At 41.8% G+C, this 21,514-nt stretch overlaps 2 protein-coding genes across 5 annotated transcripts in view; one reads left to right on the top strand and one right to left on the bottom strand.

Annotated features, from left to right (window-relative positions):
* Astn2 (astrotactin 2) overlaps window positions 1–21,514 on the top strand; it is an 861,877-nt gene that overhangs the window by 628,105 nt on the left and 212,258 nt on the right. The gene's annotated exons all lie outside the window — the stretch shown is intronic.
* Trim32 (tripartite motif containing 32) overlaps window positions 6,292–21,514 on the bottom strand; it is a 28,127-nt gene continuing 12,904 nt past the window's right edge. The window contains exons 3-4 of the transcript XR_007210177.1: window positions 17,413–17,422; window positions 6,292–6,301 (exon numbers count right to left, since the gene is read on the bottom strand). The gene's annotated coding sequence lies outside the window, so the exon portion shown is untranslated. The remainder of the gene's footprint in view (window positions 6,302–17,412; window positions 17,423–21,514) is intronic.

Raw genomic sequence — 21,514 nt, 5'->3', positions numbered from 1 at the left:
TGCGTGGAGGTCAACTGAACCATTCTCCTTGTGATTCTTCCTCTCTGGCCACATAGATGGTCTATCAACCACTCTGCATTTATTTGGAAATGATGCTGGGAAATCATTTGCTTCTTCTGTATGAATGGAGGCATGCACCAGGTATGTGCATTTGAACAAATGAGGTTTCCCATCCTGACTCTTCTTCTCATATCCCTGCCAAGTAACTCTGGGCGAAATAACTTTTAAGTCTCAGTTTCCTCATGTGTCAAATGGAGGATAGTAATTTCCTTGTATAGCTGTTGGGACAATGAGTTGAAATCATGCAGGGAAATTTCCTGGCACTTAGTAAGTACATGAAATTTTTTTTTAAAAGATGGAAACAAAACCAAAATAGCTAATGTGTGACCTCAACTGTCATTTCTGCCAGTGAACTATAGATGCCACTGGGCACAATCTCTACAAATGTCTTGCTTTCTTTTGTTTTAACATGTTTATTAGCACACATGTGTTATGAAGAATGGTTTCCCTATGATGCTTTCATATATGAATATAGTGTACCCCAATCAAACCCATCCCCTCTTTGACTCTCCCTCCCCACTCCCATTTCTAGAGACAAATTCAACAAGATTTTCATGAGTGTGGAAAGATCTTTCAAATCTGGTAAGTCCTTGAAATCTGAGACTCAGTTGGCAGATTCGAAAGGACCAATCCTGGAAGAGAAGGTTAGGGCACAGACCACAGAAAATAGCCATGGCCTTTCTTCCAAACTCTTGGTTATCCTTCTTATTATCCTACTTGTTGTAGTATACCTATTCTTGTTATCCCACAAAACAAAGAAGGCGTGTATATCCCCATACCTTTTGCAGAATGGAGACCTAGGCTTAGCGGGAAAAAAAAAAAAAGATCTTTCCATGACATGCATTCATCAGTGAAGGAGCCAGTTGAACCCAGGGTTTCCTCCCCCTTGGACCCAACCTCCCCAGATATTAGAAACAAGTGTTCCAGCCCTTCCAGATGTACTAAGGTTGGCCAACATTTGGATCTGGGACCGCCACTAGAAATCACAGGAAACCCAAGGGAGAACAAATGAAGAAGATGCCTGATTGAAATATTCCTCAGGAGAGATTTGAGTCTCATTTGTTTAAGTGGTTCTAAGTGCACTTTAGGGGGGCGGGGGAGAGGACCCTCACATTTGCCATTCATCAGTTCTTTGGTTCACTGCAGTGAACTTCTCTCTGCACATGTTGTACTAGGTACTGGAGCACCTGAGTAGGTAAGAAGTAGGCTATGTCTCTGTTCATTATTAATCTGCTCTAGTCTGTCAACATTTCATCATTTCTGTTGTAGGTTGTTGTTTTTTTTAAGCCCACACACAATGGGAAAGGGAAGGGACTGGCACACGGCAAGGTACCCAGTTACTATCATTATGGCCAGTAGCTCTCACGTGTCCATTCTGACCATTTGAGGCTTCTCCAGACCACTTTATGGCAGTCATTGAGATCATTGGGAAAGAGCGTGCAATGCTTGTTCTAGGTTACAGAACGGAGTACAGTGGTTCCTATCCTATAGATTTTCTTCTCTGCAATAGGAAAAAGTAAAAGCTGGAATAAGAAGGACTTCACTTCTGCTGCTTATTCCAGAGAAGGGCTTGGGTATGTTACAATAACAAGAAAGGTCCAAGCAGGCAGGTAGAGTTTTCTCTAATCAGGTGGGAATTTGGGGGAGGTTGCATCCATTGGAAGAGGTAGTAAGCACTGGACAGTTCAATAAAATAGAGCCCAATTGGATTCCTAATCTGGGTAAAGATGGGTTTCAGGAGGCAACTGGAATACTGAAGTCATTTATAAAGCTGAATGGCCTGAATATGATTAGCTTTGCCTGATTGATTCCTTTAACCAATAAAGCACTTTCTTAGACCCCAGACCCAAAGGCCAGAAATCCACAGTTAGGTCTAACTGGTCACCCTCTGATATCAAATAAAGAGACATAGTGAAGGGCAGAAAAAAAGGAGATTTATTACGTGGTAGGCCTAAGAAGACTGCAATTCACTACATCTTCAGCCACTTTCAAGGATATAGACTTTGACATCAGGTGAAACAGGAAGACCCGGGGACAGTGGATAAGAAATTAAATTAAATTAAAACAGACCCAAATCACCAGAGTGGCCTGCTTGACCATTATCCATTATCTGTCTTTATCCTTGTAAGAATTTCTGAGAAATAGTTACTACCTTATTATTGGAACAGAAGAAGAACAAGATGGTCTCCTGAGTTTCTGGAGCTTGAACTCAAGGCCTAGGTACTGTCTCTGAGCTTTTCTGGTCAAGGTTAGCACTCTATCTTTTTGAACCGCAACATCACTTACATTTTTCTGGTGGCTTATTGGAGATAAGTCTTAAGGCCTTTCCTGCCTAGGATAGTGTGGAACTGGGGTCCTCAGATCTCATCCTACTGAGTAATTAGGATTACAGTTGTAAGCCACTAGCCCCAGCTTCTGGGTGTTTTCTTTAAGATGATAATAAGAAGCCAGTGCTTGTTTGAGGGGCAGTTTGCTTTCCTACAAGATGGCCATCAATGCATTTGATCTTTCATAGAGCCCATGGTGATTCACAAGTTGACTAAACTAGAGACTACTAGCTTAGATTAAAAGGTACAGGGACAAAGTTTGGGGACTTTCGGTGAATTCACATCCAAAGCATCCTTTAAGTTCCCTCTTATACCATCACCTCTGCCTTTACCCCTTTCCCCAAACCCATGTGCAATCTGAACATCTTGCCCCAATGCAATACTAACACTATATGTTGCTGGGTCCTTTCTTCCAATTATGACCCCATTTTACTCTTTTCTTTGAAATTTGTGCTCTGCCTAGCTATGACTTTGATACCTGAGCCTTAGATAGTGATTATACCTTGATCAGTTCCCTATATTTCTTGATACCTCTTTTGAAGATAAAGCTCTGGTCTTACAATCAAATGGACTCCAGTTAAAATCACAGCTTGACCTCTTGCCAGTTACATGATCTTGGGGAAATCAATTTACTCTTTGAGATCAATTTCCCTATATCCAAAATGCCAGGGTCATTGTGTAGGCTTGATAAGAAAGTAAATCAATGGATAGACCTATTTAATATGGTTGCACAACTGATTCTTACCTTCATCCAACCCATGCCCATCACCTGTGGCTGCCCAATCCATTGGGATGGCAATGTTCTCAGGGCGTGTGTGTGTGTGTGTGTGTGTGTGTGTGTGTGTGTGTGTGTTTACAGGGGAGATTTAATTACTATTTGATTTCCATCCCTTGTCAGCTGACCAGGACCAAAAGTGGGGTAGACACTGGCCCAATGTCGAGGGGCCTCATGAATTGAGCTGCAGTTTTAGAACCAGTGGAAGGAGAATGGTAAAGTTGGAACAGAGAGATATTGAAAGGGGTTTTATGTCTTTTATCATCTCCTGTCATTTTCTACTTAGGGAGGGTAGAGATTGATACATAAATTACCAGTTTGGTAGGCTTCCTGAGTTTTAGTTGCCTTTTATTTCATGGATAGAGACCCAGGAAGGTGACCCTGGAAGGTGACAGGTATGTATATGTGAAGTAATTGTCCATTCTCTGTGTAAATGAATACACACACACACACACACACACACACACACACACACACACACACGGGAAAATGAAGGCAGAGAAAGACAAAGAAACAAAAAAATAATAATAATGGCACACCACCAAATCTCCAAAACAGAAATGGAGAAGAGAATCTAGAAGCAAAAGAGTTTGTATGTTGACCATGCCTTTTCTGAGCATGCATTATTCTCCCCAGTCTCTGTGACCCAGTGAAAGGACATTTTTCATTTCAGTCTTACACTGTTCCTAAGTTCTGATTAGGAGAATCCACAGTATAAAGATGTCCCCACAGATAAGTGCCTATCACCATTTTTTAAAGGTGTTTTATCTCTATTATAATTTGCCAAGACTGTCCGAGGGAATGCAGTTTTGCATTCCCATTTGAATTACAATGTACTTTTGAATGTCAGCTGAAACTTTCCTGGACTACTTTCTGCAGGAGTTTTTGGCTATTTGGGAGACTGATCAAGGATTGGTGCTGGGGGATGGAGCAGAGGAGAAGGGAAAGATGTAGTCAAATGTCACCTCCTCTTGTGCTGACAGGTGTGGCCCAGGGGCGGATGTGAGCCACAGAACTCTCTAGAGCTTCCTATTTCCTGGGGGAACTTGCTTCAAAGACAGAAACCAGACATAAAAGGACTTGTTTCTGGGGATCTGAGACCTGCAGGGTGCTGGTATACTTCCCCAGTCATCTCATAACCTGGGGCCAGTTTTCACTTTCCATCTTGCTTGACCTTTTGCATAGCAGAAGTCTTTGACAGAATCTACTGCTGTGTAGGCTTCAGGCACTTTCTGTGCTTGCTTCCAAGGGACCCAGTCTTTCTCTTCCTGCTCCTTTCTCTCTTTGCCCTTCCTTGCTGTTAATCCTCTCTTTCTGTTAATCCTCTCTGTTAATCCTCTCTTTCTGTCTGTCTGTCTCTCTCTCTCTGACAGTTTTATCTTCCTCTGCCAAACTAGTAAATGCCTCAGGAAGCCGGTCCTATGGGCTTCTTTTCCTAGACTGTGCAAATCTATCATGTTCTCTGTAGCTGACCCTGTCCTGAGGCCTCCCACTTGGTATCTCCAGCTCCAAGTGCTGTCTTCTAATATTAGGTGGCCCGTTAGCTCCCTTGCTGGCCCAAACTCCACCACACACAAGCCAGTGCTTTCCTAGTGTTCAAATGAATTCATCATTTTCTTGTTTAAAGAAAGAGCCAGACATCTGAACAGCCCTCTCACCTTACTGATGCTCTTACTCCTACCACTCCATTCCCAAACCATCCTTAGTCTGATCAATTTGAATGAATAAAAAGCTCTTGAAATTGCTCTGCCCGTCATATCCCATGCCACCATCCCAGCTTGTCCAGGCTCCAGTTTTTGTCTCCTACTCGGTCTTCCTGCAGCCACTCTGTCACTTCCATGAATCCAAATCACAGAGCAGCCCAGAAATGTGTATTCGGCAGGGTCCTCCAGAGAAATCGAACTGACAGGATGGACATGCATATATAAATAGTGATAGAAAAATAAATACTATGTTTTTGTGGGGGGGAGGAATTCAAAGATAGATACAAATTTGAGATATACAATGTTGTAAGGTAACTCCACACAGTGAGAAACAGAGAAGCACATTGTGAGAGGTCAAATTGGGAGTCTTTATGGGAAAAGGAGCTTAAGAGCTCATGACTGAAGAGTGGCAGGTCTAGTAACCTATCATCCAAGTCCCCATCCCCTGGCTCTTGGAATTCAGGCATGCCCATCACCTGGAAGGTTGGACTTCACCTTCCTTTATCCTGAAGAAAAGATGGTACCAATTTAACTCAACTCCCTATCCACCACGTGGCCTAGATGTTGCCGGCTAGACCCAGAGAGTTAAGGAATTCTAGGGTGTGTAAGTTGGCAAGTTGGAGACTTAAGGAATCCTAAGATGTGTAAGTTGGCAAGTTGGAGACAAGTCCAGCCGATGTGTAGTTCCAGTTTTAAGTGTGAAAAGGCCTGAGAGCCAATGATGTCCATTCCAGTCTGAAAGCTGAAGCGTACGATCCAAGAAGAACTCATGTTTTGGTGAACTCTTGATGGTGGGGAAAGGCCAGTGTCCTAGCTCAAGACAGCTAAGTAGGAGGAAATTCTTCTTCCTCAGAGAGGGTCACATGATTGTTTTTATTTAGACTTCAATTGCTAAGATGAGACTGACTTCCTTTAAGGAGGGGAATCTACTCACCACAGCAATTTACATGTTAATCTCATTCAAAATCACCCTCACAGATATATCCAGAATAAATTGGCTAAATATCTGGACTCTATGGCTGAGTCTAGTTAATATATAAAAATTAATGATCACAGATTATTTCTATAATGAAGATCCGTTTATGTTCTTCCTTAGCTTGAAACTCCTGGAGTAGCAGGGTGCTGGTGGCTCACACTTGTAAGCCTAGCTACTCGGGAGACTGAGGATCACTATTCAAAGCTAGCCTGATCAGAAGCTCATGAGAGTCTGATCTTCAATTAACCAGCAAAAACATGGATATGGTCTGGCTTGAAACACATGTGTTTCAAATGGTAGAGCACCATCCCTGAGGGGGAAAAGATAAGCAAGACTATGAGACCCTAAGTTCAAGCCCTGTGACTTCAAAAAGGGTAAAGACTACTGACATATAGAAACACTTTATGGAGGATCTGAGAACACTGACTCTGGAGTCCTATAAACTTAGTTTTCCCATTTCCTAACTTGAATGACCTCAGAGCAATCTCCTCAAACCTTGTACTCCTTAACTGTAACAACAGTTAGCAATCTCAGCGTGAGCTTGGCACTCATATCTCATACCTAGAATTCTAGCCACTCAAGAGGCTCAGATCTGAGGATCCAGGTTTGAAGCCAGCCTCTAGACAGGAAAGTCCATTTCCAATTAATCACCAAAAGGCTGGAAGTGAAGCCATGGCTCAAGTGGTAGAGCACTAGTCTTGAGGGGAAAAAAGATAAGAGACAGTGTCTAGGCCCTGAGTTCAAGCCCCACTACTTGTGTGTGTGCGTGCACACACACACACACACACACACACACACACAAATATACAAATAAATAAATAATAAAATCCCTCAGCCTGGACACATTCCAGGGCACATGCATGGGGTCCAGCATGATAGTGGCAGTTGGCTAAGGATTCCTTTCTCCTTGTATGTTGGATTTGGGGCAGCTGATTGTAAAATGAGTCTAGCTCTATAGTAGAGTTTTTGCTTAGAGAGAGAGCATGGAGGCTGGAAGAGGTTAAATATAATCTGGACACCTAGTCTGCAGCATGCCAGAGGAGAGCGCCAAGTTATTTCTTCTCAGAACCATGCAAAGACGATACAGGATGTGGTTCATTAAACACAAATAGGCCCATGAGATTGCCATTTCCAAAAGATGAAATTACTGGGGAAAAAAAAGCATTTGTTCCCCAGTTTAGATGGAGTCCATCTGGAACGGAACACCCTAGTCTTTTTCCTATTGGTGTGCACCAAGAATAATAATCCTTCCTATGTGCTCAGTGAGTGTATCTCACAAAGCACTTTCACATACATTATTTCATCCAATTTACTCCTCACAACAAGTCTGTAAGGTAGGCGGTGTTATCTGCATTTTTCATGCTTGAGGAAACTAGGGCTCAGAAGGGTGATGTAACTTGTCGGAGTTCACACCAGGGAACTTGGCAGAGCAGGGATTTGAACCCAAGCTGCTTTAATCACAAAGTCAGTGCTCATCCAACTATACCACAGCAGCCTCAGAGAGCTCTTTAGATGTTGGCATCAAACCCAAGGGAACCATTTGCTCTCTTGTTCTGTGCCTCTTATCACAGTTGAAAGAAGTGAAGAAAGCTAAGACAGGGAGCTTAGATCTCAGCTTGGACAGGTGTGGAAAGACTCTCTTTACTCACCAGTACCCCTCAGCACAGGTTGCTTCCAACTCTTAACTTAAGGGGCATCATTAGTACGTAAAGTCAAACCCCAAAAAGGCAGCCATTGGAAATCATCTCGTCAGGCCTATACTTCTGTTTGTACCATGATGATGAAATGGCAGTACCTTCTTGGAGCACTGTGTGGAAGGACATTCTGAGCCAGAGCCAGGGTCAGTGGGAAAGGATACAACCATTGTTTAGCAATATCTGGCTGGGGGCTGGGAACGTGGCTTAGAGGTAGAGTGCTTGCCTAGCATGCACAAAGCCCTGGGTTCGATTCCTGAGCACCACAGAAACAGAAAAGGCCCGAAGTGGCGCTATGGCTCAAGAGGTAGAGTTCTAACCTTGAGCAAAAAGAAGCCAGAGACAATGCTCAGGCCCTGAGTCCAAGCCCCAGGACTGGCAACAAAAACAAACAAACAAAACCAAAAAAGTAACATAAGGCTGGGAAATGTCACAAACAGGAAGGATCAAATCTCCAAATGCATATTAAATTAAAATGATGGGCCAGTTTGGCAAATAACAAGGACTAGTTGGAAAAGTATCTTGATCTCACATGGTTAAGAAGACAATATGAGATCCTGTGATTGACTGATGGTTATGTAGCTGGAAATCAGAATAAGAAGTCATTGCTCAGCCGGACACTGGTGGCTCACGCCTATAATCCTAGCTACTCAGGAGGCTGAGAGCCCAGCCATCCCAGACAGGAAAGTCTGTGAGACTTTTAACTACAACAAACTACTCAGGAAAAAAATGGAAGTGGCGCTGTGGTTCAAGTGATAGTGCTAGCCTTGAGCACAATGAGGCTCAGGGACAGTGCCCAGGGCCTGAGTTCAAACCTCAGGACAGGCAAGTTCCCCTCCCCCACCAAAAAAAGGAAACATGAACTTTTATTTTTTACTCTTTTACTTTACTCTTATTATAGAGGTGATGTTCAGCGAGACTGCAATTATATGTATCAAGTCAGGTAGTGAGTACATTTCCTCTTGTGCAATGTCTCTGTCATTCTCTCCCAGTCTTTCCCTCCTTTATCCGCCCACAAGTTATATAATTCATTTTCATCAGTGTCCAGTGAGCTCCATTGCTGCACTTTAGAAAACAAGAACTTTTTTTTTTTTTTGGCCAGTCCTGGGCCTTGGACTCAGGGCCTGAGCACTGTCCCTGGCTTCTTTTTGCTCAAGGCTAGCACTCTGCCACTTGAGCCATAGCGCCACTTCTGGCTGTTTTCTACATATGTGGTGCTGGGGAATCGAACCCAGGGCTTCATGTATAGGAGGCAAGCACTCTTGCCACTAGGCCATATTCCCAGCCCAGAAAACAAGAATTTTAATTAATTTGTTTGACAGTATTGGGGTTTGAACTCAGGCCCTCACACTTGCTAGGCAGGTACTCTACCTCTGGAGTCATGCCCTCTATCACCTGAGCCATGCCTAGCAAGGTTTTGTTTGTTTGTTTTAAATTATGTTTGGAATAAGATCTCACATTTACACATAGGCTCCGGGTCCATAATCCTCCTATTTATGCCTCCTGAGTAGCTAGGATGACAGGTGCATGCCACTATGCCCAGCTTTTCTTGGCTGAAATGGGATCTTGAAAAATCTGCATCCACTCAGGTAGCTTTGAGGAATAATCCTCTAGATCTCTGCCTTTCCAAGTGACTACCTAGGATTACAAACACAACCAGTTCTTTCATAGTTAAGAAAATTCTCTAAATGAAACAAATCAGGGGAACTATCAACCACAGCCCATTTTCCTGTTGCAGTTATATTTTGTGACAAGAAGGAAGCTGGTGGGAAGAGCAGAATGTGGCATAACATACTGGTACTAATTGTGACCCAGACTTAGCACACACACACACACACACACACGTGTATATGTATACATACATATATACATGTATACACATAAACATATACATACACATATGCACATGTATATATGTATGTGACACTGACACCTCTACCCTAGTATTATTCAAAAACATTTCAAGTGCCTACTAAGGCACTGTGCTAAAAGCATCAGTATTGAAAAATGCTGCTGGCATAGAGCTCACTCTAGCTTTGGTAAGAGAGCTATGGGAAGTCACAGAATGTAATGTGTAAATATTTCAGGAGATAACTCAAACTTTGGCATGCTTACCTGACTCAGCCAGTGAGGTGGTCAGTGAAGGTACCATAGAATACTTAGAGGAGGTAGGATTTAGATCAAACTGGGTGGGTTGGGTTTAGGAAGATATTCTGAATATGTGTGTGTGTGTGTGTGTGTGCGCGCGCGTGTGTTTGTACGTACATACATACATACGTAGATAGATAGGTAGAGAGAGAGACAGACGGACACAGACAGACACATAGAAAGCCCCTAGGATACAAGTAGCTAAAGCAGAGTTTTCTTGGGAGGGAAGGAAGTAGAGGGAAAGGTTGGAGTGACAAATAGGCCAAAAAGCAAATCCTAATTGAGATTTATAGGACTATATCTATATCAAGAAATTAGTACTTTTCCTAGGAAAAATGTAAGAGCATTTCAAAGTCTTTGTATTATTATCATTATCATTTATAAAATTCCGAGTTTAACTCAAGTTTGAAGATGGCTTGACTTGGAAGGAGGTGTGTGTGGGATGGTAGAGTTGAGAAGGTCTATTTTGGGGTAGGAGTAGTGGCTCAGTTGGTAAAACAAAGTTTGAGTCCCAGTTTCACACCAGAAAAACAAACAAACAAAATATCAGAAGGTATATTCTAAGACAGTAGAGCAGTGTTTCAAGGACGAAAACATCAGCTTAAAATTCAATAGCCTTGAAGATGAAAAAGATAAGTGAATGTGAGAATGAAGTTCAAAGTTCTAGGTCAGGCGGGTTCCAGTGGTTTGATCTCCAGTGAGGTTAAAAGATAGCAATCATGGAAGCTCATGTTCCATCATCTGTGAACCAGAAAACAGAGAGCTAGTTGAGACTAAACTCAGGCTCTATAACAGCCTTCTAGCAAAAACTACCAAGGAGTCCCCATAAGAACTACCATTGAAACCACGTCTGTCAGCCTAACTCCTCAGGAGGCTGAGATCTGAGGATTGCAGTTCAAGGCCAACCCAGGCAGGAAAGTCCATCAGACTCTCATCTCCAATTAACTACCAGAAAAATGGACATGGTGCTGTGGCTCAAAGTGGTAGAGCACTAGCCTTGAGCCAAAGAACTCAGGGACAGCACCCAGGTCCCGAGTTCAAGCCCCACAACCAACCAAATAAATAAATAAATAAAGGAAAAAGAACAACCATCTAGGGCATGCCTGTCTGTAGTCAAGGCCTTTCCATATGGCTCCCCCTCCCCAAGGTTTCACCTCCTCACAGCACTAGGGAGCTGAAGGTCCAAGCCTTCAACAACTTGCATAATGGACTCTTAGGGGACATGTAACCCAAGCCTAACTAGTAGTAGAAGAGAACTTTATGGCTGGAAGGTAGAAGGTGGAAGGTAACAGGCAAAGGTAAAGATTAGAGATGACTTCAAGCATGGATGGATGCTGGTGTTTCTTGAATGGATCAAAGAAAGAACATGAGGTACGACAGCTGAATTCAGTTTTAAGTGTGCTAGATCTAAGTTTTCTAAGTATCAAATGGGCAATTGGATTGGTGATTAAAAACAAGCTAAAGAAAGCTGGAAAATACAGATTTGGGACCTAGTAACATGAGAAATTGAAATCCCAGAAGGCAGCATCTTCCTAGATAAAACATTGTTCTCTTTTTTCCAATTTGTTTCTCTATGGAATCATTTCCCTCCATCACATTTTTTGACATTTTGTTGAGTCTTTCCAAAGAACTACCTAGGTTGATTAGCTGGCCAGCTTATAATTGTACTAAATATTATGGGATGGGACAGGGCATACAGCCTCATATATATTAAGTTTCTGGAGTTAATATTTGCATTTCATGAACAGAAATAAAATATGTATCTGGGGTTATCACCACCAAAGCAGAAAGGAAGAATACATACTTCCTAGGTTTTTGCTTAATTATTTGCATGTTTCATTTAGCGAACAATTTGCTTTATATAAAGGAAATGGTGGACTGATGACTGATGTAAGAAGTGCTTCCTTCAAGTGAAGCTGAACTTGTTTCAGGAAGCCATTATTGTATGTTACCTTTCTTCTGATGATTCTGTTCTTCTGGGTCAAGACTTTAAGTCTTAGATCAAGTAAAAGCATATTTGAGCCATGGTATTTTCAATTTAGCTTTATTTTTTAAACACTTTTATATAGTAATTCAATGTGTCAAACAAGTTTAGGACTCCAAGGTTCAAGATATTTATACATTTACTACTTTAAGTTTACATATTAAACACCATCTTATGAAACGTGGCTTTGTTCCTGTGGAGGTTCAGGAATTACACTTAGAACATTTTCCCTTATTATATTAGGAATTCATTTCCAATATTTAACTCTGAATATCTGTTGTCACTCTGAAGTAGTGAGATAGGCCATCTACCAATATTGGGACTTCTAGTGAGAGAGGAGGAAGAGGGGAATGAGAGGAGAGAGGGAGAAGAGAACGGGATGAGGAGAAAGAGAAAATGAGAGAGGAGGAAGGGAGGAGAGTGAATAGAGAGCAAGAGGAGGAGGAGTGAGGAAAGATAAAGTGGAGGAGAGAAGAGGGGAGAGAGATAAAAGAAATGAGGGAGAGGGGGAGAAAAGAGAGGAGAGGGAGAAGAGAGAGAAGATGAGAGAGGAAAAGAGAGAAGAAAGTGGAGCAAAGAGGAGAGAGGAGGAGAGAAGAGGACGAGAAAGAGAAGAGGAGACATAGCTAAAAAAAAAAAGATGCATCGTCCACATAATGAAGTTTTCGGGGCAGACTCAAGGGTACTCCAAGCAGATCCAAACATAGCTCAAGGGGCCAAGAAGAATAAAAGACCAGCTTGGCTTCTATACAGTGTATGTGGATGGAGGAGTAGGCTCATAAGTTTGGAGTAGGTGTCTGCCTTGGCATTAGGGCTTACGTGGTTTGGACTTGTCTCTGGTATGAAACGTGGAAGCAGCTAGGCTTTCTTCATCTATCAGATATAAAACTGGAAAAGAAGAATGGAATGATGGACTTCGCTTCAGCAGCTATGCAATATCAAAACGGAGTCCAAATCGTTATTGCAATTTCCCTCCAGCACTGGATGCACGACTGATATAAGCAGTGCTTTTAAGTGAAGCTGAGCTTGTTTCAGGAAGCCATTATATCTCTCCATGACACCTGCATCCTGAGTCAGGAGGTGAAAGTCCCACTAAATGTCTTTGCAATGGCCCAACACTGCCTATTAGGAGAAGTGAAATGAGTAATATCTGGAACCCAGGAGTGAATGAAGAAAGAATGTCTTAGGGAGGCCTTTTATTGTAGATTTACTATGTGCAGAGCAGTGCTTGAATTGTAATTTGGATGTCTGTGAGGAAAGACAGTCACAGAGTACTTTTCCCCCAAAGATGCAGTTGTGGCTAGGGAACTGGCTTTGCTATCATTGGCATGCTCGGATAAGCATTCCATTGGCAGTGGTCCAGGAGTTAATAGAACTATGCAGATGGTGCTGACTGTTGACCAGAGCATCCACTAATAAAAGAATCCCACATGAAGTTTGGCCAGTGGTGCTGACTCCTGGAGTCCTGTCCCACTATCAGCAACCATCCCAGATAAAGGCAAAGAATCAGGAGTTTTCGAGCCAGCTCCATCACAGCTGATGGTACTGAATACATCAATAAAGTCTGTCAACTCCCTTTGCTGTGAACTCAATTGAACCCTTATGTCCATGATGTTTGAGAAACAGGGAAAATTTTACTAATACTGTGGCATGGAGGACTAATGAGGAGGAAGGCTGCTCTATGACATTAGGGGCAGTTTTAGTGACAGATCAAAAGCCACATTCCACATTCCTTAACAGGACCCCAGAAAGCAGAGAGAGAAGCACACACAGGCACTCATCCTGTCGTTTTGACAGGATTACTTCAGAAAGTCAGACATTCAGAATTCTGTCTTTACTCAATCACAAGCAATCACACAACCATCACACACACCATCCACTCAGACGTCCTGCACCCATAGTTCCCACAGGAACCTGGGGTTCCCACAGTACCGATGTGCTCAACCAAGTACGGCTGTATGGTATGGCAGACTCGTTGGCCATGCTAGGTTTTCAAGGTGCTGTTTCTATAGCCTATAGCATAGTTGGCAACTGATTATGGAGGGTCACAGATTGAGGACCTGTGACCTCAGGCTTATGGCCTATGGCTCCAGGTACGGGCCACAGACTTCCGGAAGCAACTAAAGACTTTTTGTTGCAAGACTGCATTGTAATTCTAGAACCTTCTATTGCATGGGAGCCCAATCAAGGTGAAGGCCAGTTTGTGTTTCATTTTTCTATCGGCTATTTTGTAACGATACAAACGAGGTTAAGTAAAATTTGCAAATGAGTCATATGTCTTTTTCAGAACCTCCAAAAGCTTTTTAACATATGGGCTTTGTAACATTGCTATTCCTTGAAAATGTAGGGGTGGAATAATGTTAAGCTAAATCACTTTCAGGCATTTACTCAAGAGCAGGTACTGTGTGTCATACAATGGTCTATCCTTTTGTTTTGTGGATTTTGTTGTTGTTGTTGTTGATATGGGGTTTTGAGATGTACATCAGCCGTAGCTGGAACTGTAATCTAGGATGGCCTCAAATTCATGATCCTCCTGCCTTAGCCTTCTGAGTACTGGGATGACATGAAGGCACACCTGGTTGGTCCATCCCTTTTCATGAGCGTTTTTGTGACTATTTCTCTGTCCTCAGTAAGTGTGTTAAATGAATTTCCTCAATGAGGGTGGGTGATCAGTGTGAGGTCATTATTAAGCTCTTAGAAAAAGTTGTATGTAATCAAAGTTCTGTCAGCACAAACTGTGCTGAGTATTATGGTATTGAGGCCCTTTGAAGGTGGTGTGGCAAACTGGTTGATAATCTGTGAAAATAGGATGCGAACATGTTAGCCAGTATTTATGCAAAAGTATTTACTAGTTGTTGGTTAAGTGCTTAGCAGCTTCAATAACAACTGAAATAGCTTCATGTAGGTAAGAAGTTCAATGTTAAGATTCCAGTAATCTACTATGAAGTACTATTCATTATTTCTAGTTTTAAGAACAGGCTAAATTGAGCCATTAGAAGGGTGAAGCCGGGGGGATAATAACTTCTCTAAGTGAGTCTGGTATAAGGATTTTAAACCTCCAAGGCCTTGTTTTAATTTATGAGGGGCTATATTAACTCTTTTAACTAATGAAGGATGGGAAGGTCTGTGCCTTCCCATTTTGGTAAGACAACTGTTAAGAGCCAAAGACTTAATTCAATTTTAATTTATTACTCATTGTGTCTAAGTGCCCATGGCCACAAGGGCATATTATAGAATAATGGGTGCTATCTGACGGGGAAGTTAGGCAATAGTTCTGATGCTTACGATGGCACATACTATTTGTCCTCTTTCTGTGTTCTAAAATGCCCTCAGTAACTGCCCTAAGGTGCTAGAGACACCTTGCTTAAATTTAAAATTCCCAAGTGAAACTAATTTGAGCCCCGAGTGACCACAAAAATTGACAACTGGGAGATGTTAAAAAGTTAACTCAGAGGCCTGGGAATGTGGCTTAGTGGTAGAGTGCTTGCCTAGCATGGATGAAGCCTTGTGTTTGGTTCCTCAGCACCACATGAACAGCAAAAGCTGGAAGTGGCATTATGGCTCAAGTGGTAGAGTGCTAGCCTTGAGCAAAAGGAAGCCAGGAACAGTGCTCAGGCCCTGGGTTCAAGCCCCAGGGCTGGCAAAAAAAAAAAAAGTTAACTCAGAACACAGGTTGCAAGTTGTAGAGGTTCAAGAGCAAATAAGCAACCTTGTTGCTAGATAGATCTTTAGTAAATACTGTATTTTTGATTGGGTCAAATTATGGACTTTTTATTGTTTTGCTTTGTCCCTTTATATTGAATATTTTTCTTAATAACTGTATACAGTTTGGCATAGGATAGTGTGTCCTTGTTATGCTGCTCATATATAAACTTCTTTTTTCCCCCCTGTATCATTGGGATTAAGAGTTCCCTACCCGGTGAACCAAGTTGCTTTATAGGGTTTCAGAACTGTGGGCTTACATCAGGTGTAATCCCTTGGCTCTGCTGTGGGGTTCCATGAATGCTTTTCCCTCTGACGTTAAGAATGTCTCTTTGGTAACAGTGGTGTGAGTATCTGCAAAGTCCCATTGACCCATCTGCTTTCACCAGTATGGGCTTAGAGCATTCCAGTCTTCCTTCACACGAGGAACCAACAGGCTCATGTGTTTGTTGGCACAGGGTGTCAGGATTCCCCATGAACATTCTAGACAATGGGGGCACTTCCTGGATGGGATAAAGAACTAAAAGTCACAGGGTAAGAGTCATTCTGAGCTTAGTATCAATCACAACTTATGTAGGAATCTATATACAATTCAACTACAAATCTGGACAGAAACATGACCCAGGCTCCTTTTCCTCCATCTTCGAGAATGCCAGTTATGAAAACGGACAGTTTAGCTGAGTATTCCTTGGCAGAGTGGCATAGCCCAAGGACAAGCTGGTTAGCAACTAAAAGCCAAAATATACTAGAAAAACAACAGAGCCAGCCAGCCAAAGCAAGGAAAAGAAAAGAGCACCCTCTAGTGGTGGCGGTGATCCCGTGGCCTCCCAGCTTTCCATCAATCACAGTAGTCATTCCAGAGTTAAGACCCCACCTAGAATTTGGTTCAGACATGGAGATTTATGACTAGCCCCACCGTGAAGCTTTTTGGGGAGAGCGGTGTGGAATCCAGAGCAGGTAAAGGAGACCAACGTGGCTTTGCATAGTAAGGTAGGATTGAGGGCTCTCATGCATGGGCTGCTATCTACCGGATTTCAACTTCCCAGTGGTACCAAAGGTGGAAACATTGAGCTTTCTTACCAACCTTTCTTTATAAGTAGTTCCTTACATAAAGCAACCATGGTGAGTGTTGAAAGCTGTCAGCAAACATCCAAATATGAGTCAAGGGCTGGGGATATAGCCTAGTGGCAAGAGTGCCTGCCTCGGATACACGAGGCCCTAGGTTCGATTCCCCAGCACCACATATACAGAAAACGGCCAGAGGCGGCGCTGTGGCTCAAGTGGCAGAGCGCTAGCCTTGAGCGGGAAGAAGCCAGGGACAGTGCTCAGGCCCTGAGTCCAAGGCCCAGGACTGGCCAAAAAAAAAAAAAAAAAAAGATCCAAATATGAGTCAAACCCTACTCTGGAGTAATGCAGATATTTTAAAACTCATTTGGCTTAGGCTTAGGAGGAACATTTACTTACAGATTATTAGTAATTATGAACCAATGCCAGTGATTCCAAGTATGGAGATATATCAGAAAACTGGGAGGATAAATTCTCAAACTTTGCTTTTGCCCTCCAACACTACCAACTCCAAGGAGATTCTGATCCATGTTCTACCACCCAAGAATGAGGCCTTCTGGGTTATGGCCACTGGTAGGAATGACAGGGCCTAGGGGAGGAATTATTGCTTACAGGATAGGGACAAATGGAGTTCTTTAGACTTTTGCATTTCTTCTTAGTTTCCTCATATTGACGTGATTTTGGGGGAGGGAGTTATTGTCAAAGTAAAGTACAGAGGGGTTATAGTTTCATACATAAGGCAGTGAGTACATTTGTTATCAAACTTGTTTAGCCCTCCCTCATTTTTCTTCCACTTGTCCCCCTCCCCAACACCTTTCCCCCATTGGCATGATTTTAACTTGCTGGTTCCAATTTCTCATTCTGGTCTTCAGTGTTACACTTTTTCTCATGATGTTCCCCTTGCTTTCAAGGTCCTTTAACAATTAGATACCCTCACCCTAAAATAGTCTTTGGACACTTGGAACTCCATTTCTGTACCGTGTCATTTCTTACTTCCTTAAATCATATGTACAATTTTTGGTAACTGACTTCACATGGCATCCATTAATATAAATATGAATATTAGTAAACAGTAGATGTCCTATATGTTTTTAACAGCAAGTAAATAAACAGAACCTCAGATCTCATTATTTAGTGAAAATATACAATGTTCTTATAGTTTTAACTTGGTAGACTGGATTAAACTGCCAAAAGGAAAACCTAGTATTTACCTATAGAGGAAAAACATATATTTGACATAACACAAACTATTCCATGTTTTTGGTTAGGATATTGGTGTCTTACTAAATAATTTTCCTCATCCATTTTATACCATACTTTTTCCACAAAAATGTTTCCAAAGTGCTTCATAGCTTGCTAAATGTTTCACACCTATCATTTCTTCACCATAGACTGTGAAACAGAATTAACATATTACAAAGGCTTATTTTTATAGTTATTTGAGTTAATGAAGGTTGCTATGGAGGGGGAAAAAGCCTTTTAGGCTAGTCATCTTTGAGATAAACATGCATGTTTCTAAGCTAAATGTTTTTATTTCTACGTATTTATTATTTCCACATTCAATTATATACATATAATCTTTTTAAAATTCAAATTTCATTTAACTCTCAAAAAGTCAAAATGATATTTTAACTGCCCTGATCAAATAATTAGGATTTAGGCATAGCTTTCCTTGCAGGATACATGGCAACAAATGAGTTTTGCTTCCCTCTGGAGATCTCACTTTTCTTCCAATAAGCTTTTTAATTAAGAAGCCAGACAGTGCTGGAAAGTGCTGGTCTATCATCAGCACAGTTGTAGGATTGTGTATCAGCTTGACTAAGGGAAGGAAGCCTTTGCCCCTTACAATCAAAGTCCTACTTTCTTAATTAGGTACATTCACATATACCAACACCATTAATATCTTGTCATGATCTTCACAACCACTGCCCTTTGCAATGTAACCTGCCATCTCCTTTTTCCAGATAAGGAAAGGTGAGTACAGCTGGGTAACACCTGCTAATCGTGAGATAAGGTCATATTAGCTGGAGTAGAGAAGTCACTGGAACAAGGTGAGCCAATTCCGAAGTGCAGGACTTTCTCCCTACCTCTCAAGTGCACACACAATTAAATAATAACAAGTACCATGTCAAAACAGTGAAGGAAATCTCAACCATAATTTGCATTGGTTTAAAGTATTAATTAAAATCACAGAGCTTGCCTGGTAATTGCTCACACACATAATCATTGCTATTCAGGAGGCTAGCATCTAAGGATCAAGGTTCAAAGCCAGTCTAAGCAGGACAGTCCATGAGACTGATTTCCAATGAACCCCTAAAAAAGCTGGAAGTAACTGTGGCTTAAGTGGTAGAGCACTAGCCCTAAGCAAAAAACAAAACACAAAAAAGCTCAGGGAATGCAACTCAATTCAAGCCCCAGTACTACTAGCACAAAAACAAAAATCATAGAGCTATGAGTTTTATGGATCTGGTTCAACTTCCTTATTTTACAAGTAGAGAAACAGATGGGCTCCGAGACAGGATAATCACCTGAAGTCACATTGCTAGAAAGTTAGGAGGAAAAGCTGTGACTGACACACAACTGACTTGAGTCTAGTGAGATTCCCACTAGAATACCGTCAGTCCCAGAACTCCATCACTAACTTCACAGCTAAGACAGGGTGCCATGAATACTAATGATATTGACAAGATAAAGCCAAAGGTCTGCAATCGGAGCATTTTGCTAAACAGCTTTCTACCCTACCAATGCCCTGCTTATAAAAATTCATCCCAAACATCCGCTGCTTCGTATCTGTAATTTGTGGTCAGATCCCTTGAGGGGCTGCATGTCTTGAGTGCAAATCACCATCCTGCTCTGATGTGGGGCCAAGACCAGAGTCTCATATTAGGCTCTGCCTTCCATTTCCCTATCTACAGAGCCCGGGTAGCACTTCACTTTTAAAAGGCTGCTAAATGGTATAAAACAAAATGTACAACCACTTAAGCATCACACCTTCCACCCACGAAAACACTGTTAAACTCAAGCCCAGTTGGGGCTACTGATCAGAACAATAGCAAAACCTTCTTGCAGATTGAACTGCCTGTCAGCAGTGAACCTCAGAATTATTCAGACAGAGCCCACAATGGCCTCTAAAGAAGTCCAGAGTGACAGAACACTGGATTTCAGGCAAGAATGTAGAATAACTTCTTTGCAAAAGCAAGGCCACTAGCATCAGTTCTCATAAAGTTTTTGTTTTACTAGCCGAGTGCCTCTCCTACAGTAGGTGCTCCATAAAAAGGGAACAAATCAGTGCTTCCATATGTTAAGTTCTCTACAATTACTCGAGTGACATGGGGTGGGGAATGGGAGGCAGGGATCTAACTTGGGTGCCACTAACTTTTCTCAGACATCTCTAAAAGGATTTGTCTGAGAACCTCTTTTTGTCCAATGTAAGCCTCGGGATTACTGGAGTCACCAACAACTCTGGGAGATTACTGAGTAAATTAGAGGACATACTTGACATTAGTGTGCTAGTTTAGATTAGTATCCCTTAATAAAGCTCACATATATACGTAGCATAGTGTTTTATAAATACAAGAAACCTGAAAGAGCTAGGTAGAAGCAAAGAACAGATGGAGAGATATATTTGGAGACTCGTGGCTAAGGGGAGGAAATGTCTAAGAAAGGTTTTGATTGTAAAAAACAAGAAACTACTTCATCAAGAATGTAGGCAAGAAGGAAAGTACTTTATGGGGAGGTTGGACCACCAGGTAAAGTTTTGTGTAATTCAATAAGAGAAGGTAACAAAGACATGACTTACTAGGCATCCCAGGAACTAAGCCAAGTATTTTCACATTTTCTCAAACCCTTTCTTGAAAGCAGGGGGCATTGTTGACATTTTCTAGAGGAGGAAGTGAAGATATCCTTGTCCAGGCTACTAAGATGGAACTGAGATGTTAGCAAAACCATAGCTGCATGGTTTTCAGAAAGTATTCTGGAGACTCACAAATGGTAGAATAGGAAATGCAGAGAAGGGAGCCCCCTGCCCCCCACCAAACCTGCTCTTTGATCTATTTTACATGAGACTTGCATGTAAGATTTTATTTGGGGAAGGGCACTGCTACTTTATGAAACAAAAACCTAGCCATTGTGGCATCATTAAAAAAAAGTAGTTTCTTGGAGTCAGACTCTGTAATTCAGAATGGCAAATAGTTGAAAATTGACTGTACTAAGCAGAGCCTAAACATCTAAAGGAAAAGAATAACAAAACCATATAGACCACACTTTAAGTCAGCCGATACTCAATTTACTTGAGGACCAAGACAGGACTGTGGTTTATAAATGGAGAGAGATGAAAATGCTGAAGGACAGTGATAGCATTTGTTTCCCAAAGCACAAGCAGCTAGAGGATTCCTGGCCTTGTTTACCTCAAACCAATCTACATTATCATATTCATTTCACTACCTCAAACCACGTGACAAGGGCCTTGGTTGCTGCTACTACCTCCTTGGGTCCCCCACTGACAACAAAGACATATAACGCTCCTAATAACTCCTGGAGTCATTTGTGATGCAGTTTTAATTGGATCAGTTTCCTCTCAATTACACTATCTTCAAATATCAGGTGCAGTTTCATAATCAAAACACAGAGCCTTCACCGGATGATAAGCAAAGGACAAACTACTTCACCCTGCTTTTAATTACCACTGTAGTGGTGATCACAACAGAAGCCAAAAGGGGAAAACAAACCCGAAGCTGTCACCAAAAAGTAATTCTGAGTGGCTTAGTGAAGAGGTCTTGTTTCTGTGAGAGGAAGGGACTAGCTCTTTGGTTTGCTGTCATCACTGTACCTAAAAAGAGTTAAGATATACTACTTAGCAAATACTAGAGCCCGTGGAATCTACTCACAAATATTCTCATTCACGCCTGGTGTCAAATGTAGAAGACAACCTTCTGTGTTTGAATTGTTCATTGGAGAATTAAACATATGTTGGAAGCCCAATTTTGAATAGGGGTTTGGTGACTCTAAGGCCTCGGGGGCTGGCTCTGTTTACTTGAATGTGGGGGTGAGATTTGTCTTACCTTCATATAATGGTACTTTG

Source organism: Perognathus longimembris, chromosome 1 (assembly GCF_023159225.1).
Source record: "Perognathus longimembris pacificus isolate PPM17 chromosome 1, ASM2315922v1, whole genome shotgun sequence".
Classification (NCBI taxonomy): Eukaryota; Metazoa; Chordata; class Mammalia; order Rodentia; family Heteromyidae; genus Perognathus; species Perognathus longimembris.
Note: the sequence above shows the minus strand (reverse complement) of the source record. Positions and strands in the feature narration are given on the sequence as shown.